The sequence below is a fragment of the Gavialis gangeticus genome, unplaced genomic scaffold (assembly GCF_001723915.1).
Source record: "Gavialis gangeticus isolate Ggan-Ray unplaced genomic scaffold, GavGan_comp1, whole genome shotgun sequence".
Lineage (NCBI taxonomy): Eukaryota > Metazoa > Chordata > Crocodylia > Gavialidae > Gavialis > Gavialis gangeticus.
In genome coordinates this window covers 39,790,513-39,795,924 of record NW_017728996.1, presented here as the reverse complement: position 1 = coordinate 39,795,924, position 5,412 = coordinate 39,790,513, and the positions used below count along the sequence as shown (strand labels likewise).

Below are 5,412 nucleotides of genomic sequence, written 5' to 3'. Positions count from 1 at the left end.
CATGTATTAGGGAAAAGAAGGGTTTGTTGAAAAATAACTGCCCTGTATTTCATTTTTTCATGTAAAAAAACAACAAAACAAACCTTAGTTTTACAAATGGAGAAGTATCATCTGAACTGATACTGACATTGCAGCACATAAATATATATACATTAAAGAAAGAAACAAATCCAAGAAGTGTTGTGCTGCAGATTTCAGGCAGTTCTATACAAATATTTTCTAGCATGTTAGGATTATGTTGGCATCAGGTTAATTGAATGTGGCCTGAACAGAGAACTGTATCCCTTCATATTTTTTCCTTTTTTATAATCATTGGTAGTCTGGGATAGGCTGTTTGCATTTTTGAGGCCATTGTCCTCCATACAATTTTGTCAGATTTCTTTTCTTTCATAGGTAAATGGTATATGCTATGGGAAGTAAGAGCCATCAGCTTTTTCTTCAGCTATTGCCTTTAGACATTAATCGTCTATGTGGTGGTGGCTTTTATTTTTCTGCAAGCTTATTTTTCAGTCACTAGTGATTTTTCCATTCTGTTTTGGGTTTTGCAAATTTCCTATTTCACATTGTAATATTTAACTCAATCTACGCCTAGTTTTTTATAGCACATAATAATAGATGATGATAACAGTGGCAATTAGAGCTAATGGTCTGCTTCTCAGCCTTGCTGAGCATTCATTGCTCCTATTGAAGTGAGTCAGAAATGCTCACTTGCACACCTTAAAAAAACAGCTTATACTTTTTTAACATCAAATTTCACATTTATCTTATTCACTGCACCTTTTCTGTGTCTCAAAAAATGCTTTCATATGTTTCTCCACACAATTGCCACCTAGTTTTCTTTGGTGTTTTTTAACTAGAGATACCTGCTAATTGGCTGCATGTCATTTTTACGTTTTTCTAACTTAAATGAAAAATGATAAAAACAAATATATTTTCAATTCTTCTGACTTAACTAGGTGACTGAAGCTGATTTATACCAAATGAAAATATTTGGGATGTTACTCATTTGTTTTAACCAAATTAAAAAGAAAAGAAGAGAGGCTTTTGTGCTTTGTGTTATGTTTCTTTCTGTTTTCTTAAACAGACATTCCCAAGTTTAGAACTGAAAGCTATTTCACTGGAAAAAAGAGACTGACATCAAACTGTGTTAATGGTACATTATCAAAATGATGAAAAAGCTGAATTTTGAAGAAACAAGTCAACATAGAAAAATGATTATGAATAACTGAGTTGTAGCTGATTTATTTTGCATTCTGAAAAAAATGCATTGTATTCCAGGCATGTATTAACAAACCGTTTACCTAGGCACAAGCTTTTGGGTTTTTCTGCTGGAAATTGTATTTGTCCTTCTGCTCTGCCCCACTCCCATCCCTCAAACTTGTGCATGAGGGACTGTCAGTGGGAGGGGAAAAAAACTCTGACTTTTGTCTTCTCTCATCAGATCAATAACAACATTTTATCATAGTGTAATAGCTTTTGTGCTGTAGGCAGCTCATCACTAGCAACTGGGCTGAGACTGTTACTTTATCTTCATAGGCTACTGAGCATCAGTCAGAAAACTTTCAGTCTGCTTCAGCCTGGATCACATTCAAAACAGCGCTCTAGAAGTTAACTTAGACGTGCTGCTTGACATGGCATTGCAGTGACTTCTCCCACAGGACTGTTCCACTCCTTTCTTGTGTCAAGGCTGAATTTTCAACAGCATCTTTTAGCTGAAAGCAGTGATGGATTCAGGCAAGCTGAGGCCATGTCTGTATTAGAAAGGGTCGTTAAGAAGGCTAAATTGGCAAATGCTCCTAATGTAAATACGTGTGTTTTTAAGAATGCCTTATCACGTATGAAGCAAGGATTGTTGTGGGATGATATCTTTTATTGTACCAACTATACAGTTGGGAGAGAGGTAGATGGGCTTTTGGGGTATGAAATAACCTTCCTCAGTCTTTCATGACTTTTTGTACCTATATGTACAGGAGGACACCTGTCACTGAGAGGAAAAAAAATCACACACCAAATGACATTACTGAAACACTGAGTGTTTCACCTGTGGAGGAGATAGAAATTCATCAGAACATGGCTCCCCTATGGTCCTACCTCCCAGCTGGTATGCAGGTGGCTGGCTGTACCCTTTTTTTTCTCGGTGATAGCAGTGGGAACCTGGTACCTCTAGGAGTAATATTGTTTCCTCTCTCCTTTACAGACAGTTTCCACAATACTTACTGCAGGAGTTGGGATTTATCTGCAACAATGGGTAGACAGGGGCTGTTGCACTCTGGCCTTTCTGCTTGTATCTACTAGTGATCTGGTGCTGGCTGCCAGAGTAGCTGATCATGAATTAGCCCCTTAGTGAAATACATGGGATACTTCTCCCCTCTGAGAGCTGTTGTTTCAGGTGGTTGCAGACTCAGACTGTATTGTTAATTATTGCCTCATGTTTTCAAAGTTTTCTTCATAACCTTGAGGATTCATTTATTTCAATAAAAGCTGGAATTCTGATATCATATCACACTCCCTGCAGAGCATTTAAGGAAGGGACCTGCTTTGCTAAAGGTAAAGGTATAGTTTTGCTGATGTCATACATTTCTTTTGTATGGCCTGCTGCCCCGAGAACAGGTTTCAATCATTGATCCCCTTGTGTCACTGCTCAGTCACTAGTTTGGCTATCAAGTTGTTTAATGATCTGTAATAATACTGCATCTGGGCTAGCTGTTCTATATAATTTGCAAGTGGGCATGCTGTCCCTCTGGATTTATCTGACACATGGTTTTCAGTTTTTCTAATCACTTTTTCATAGGCTGTCAATTAGTTATATAGTTTAAGTGAAATGTGCAGAGAGGGATTGCTAAACTCCAGTTCTGAACCTTCAGAACGTGAAATGAATCGTTCTGGTTCTGTCTCTCATAGCTGTATTTTCTACTTGGTATCTCTGCCTATTTTAAAAATGCTGTATATGACACTGAAGGAGGGTTTAGAAGTGGAAGAAGAATTAATCCTACAACACTCTTTAAGGACCGTTGCAAAATGAGCATAAGAATCAGTGAGCATCAGTTTTTCACAGAAACTGAAGTGTAGAAGACATTGGAGGGGGGAAGTAGGTCACAGAAGTTATTTTGTCGTATAGCTTTGAGTGAACTCTTTTTCCTGTTGTAGCTTGCAGGCTTTTAGTTTGCTTAGCTATTGTATATAGTAGGGAGCTTCCTGCAGGACATGCATGGGTTTGAATGCAGGCAGCACTGTACAAACACTTGACCAAAGCCAGAAACAAAAATACCCATTGCTTTTACAAGATCAGCTTTAAGGACACCTAAGATTGTTTTTTGTATTGTTTTTAACCACGGAAGCTCCTTTCTCCTCTTGTTTTGGTTTAGACAGGCTAGTGCTGGAAGTTCCACTAAGATGTTGTGAACTGGGTCAAGTTCAATTCTTCACTCTTGTACAAAGTCCAATTCTGTACTAACGCTACATTTGCATGGACTCCTTAGCTAAGTTCCCAGCATGAGATGGATTCTTTGGTTTCATGACTTCTTTCTAATGGCAACTTTCAGAACCATGGCATTGGGGTTTTATCCATTCAAGTTAATGTGTTGATTCTCTGTTACTCTTGCCATGTACGATAATTTACACCAGCATAAAGTGAGTGTAAATCATAAACAAGATAATGGTAGTATTTTACACTCTTTTTGCATTCAGTTTGCACTGACGCAGAGCACTGTCCAAGGTACAGGGCAACAGAGGATCAGTCCATTTCATATGGGACAGTGGCTCTCAACTTTTTTAGATTTGAGGCACCTCTCGAAAAATGCCAGCTCTTAATTTTCACTTCAGAAAAATAATAGAGCAATTCTGTTGCTGCAAAGAACTCGGAAAGACTACAACAGGTCACAAGTGTTTTTGACAGTATGGATTCCTTTTTGAAATCTGTGACTTTTATCTCCTGACTTGCATTTGCTCTCTTAACAGTGCTAACATTGCACAGCAGCACATAACCTGCATGAAAGGTTCTCAAGGCACCTCAGAGTGCCTGAGCACCCTTGTTGAGCATCACTGATATAGGGATTGTTTTGTGTGAGTGAGTCAAGGACTGAATGCACAGATTTCATTTGAAAGGGAAGTTAATGCTACCAGTCTTCATGTTGACTGTGCATTTGTTAAGTATTTGAGCCTGCCTCTGATCTTTGTGCAAGAGAAGAGAATGCATTAGGAAATCAGATCAATAAGACTATTCATACAAAGCTCATAATGCTAACACTTTGGATGCCATTAAGCTGCTGTTTCCATGTCTCTGTCATTTGAAACTACTGAGTATACTTTTCAAAACTTAAATTGCACAAGCCAATTGGAGAAAAAAAAAAAGGATTTCAGTCATTACAAGGAAGAATTGCTGATGTAGTTGATTTCGGAGCTCTTTTTCTTGAGCTAGGGACAGACGTTTGGGGAGGTCAGGGGGAAGATGGATCACATTAAAAATGGCCACCTGATCCAACTTCAGTTCACCCAGGTGCTGACCTTGCACTTGGATCCCTAGTTAGGTCAATCTACGTGTGAATTGTACAGAAGTTTAGGAAGTTGAGATTGGTCTACAAATGGCCAACCCCATCTCCTTTAACTCTACCTTGGAGGTAGTCTCACTTAGACCCAGTCCAGCAAAACTGATCTACCTGAACTTCTGGACAGTTCTTACTGCAGCCACAGGGCTGGGAAAGCCCAGCGACTGGCCCCAGCTCCAGTCCCAGGGCTGTGCTTTTCCTAGTCCCCAGCACCATGCTATTTTTAGCCTTCTGGCCCCTTACCCCACCTTTTGTGGCCAGGTGGATGTTCAGGTAATCTGCTTTTCAGGTGCAAACAGGTGTGCGGAATAATTAGTTCATAGCTGTTTCAGTCGCCTGAAGTCAGAGGGTAAGGCTGATATTAAATGCATTGTTAATTATCATCATGTAATGCATAAACAGTATGATGATTCCTATTCTCTCTTCTTTTTCAGATTTCTCAGGGGACACCATTTCACTTATTCTCACCTCCTACTGTGGCAAAAATGGACTATTTTCCTCACCGAAAACCAGCAGCATAATGCCCATCTGATACATGCCTCAAACAAATCTTATTTAAAGTCTGTTGAAAGTAAGTCAGATGAACAACTTGCTTAAAGACCGTTTTAATCACTGTATAGCTATTTATGGCTGGAGAGTAAGCAGCCTTAACAAGAGAACTAATTTTAGCTGTCTGGCTTTAGCAGCTGCTGTTTGTTCTTAAAAGTATTGGAAGAAATAACTAGCTGTAAAGGAATGATTGAAGTTAAATTGCTCACTGGCGAACTGGTGCCAATGCATGTCACACGTTGGTTTTTTTGTGCCTTATTTATCTCATTAGAAGTTCACTGCAATAGACTGTAAATCAGCAAATCAGTTGTTGTGAGAG

General features: G+C 39.0%; 1 protein-coding gene across 1 annotated transcript in view; it reads left to right on the top strand.

Annotated features, from left to right (window-relative positions):
* The first annotated feature begins 1,977 nt into the window (after positions 1-1,977).
* OTUD7A (OTU deubiquitinase 7A) overlaps positions 1,978-5,412 on the top strand; it is a 224,118-nt gene continuing 220,683 nt past the window's right edge. Inside the window, exons 1-2 of the mRNA XM_019504354.1 lie at positions 1,978-2,109; positions 4,979-5,115. The gene's annotated coding sequence lies outside the window, so the exon portion shown is untranslated. The remainder of the gene's footprint in view (positions 2,110-4,978; positions 5,116-5,412) is intronic.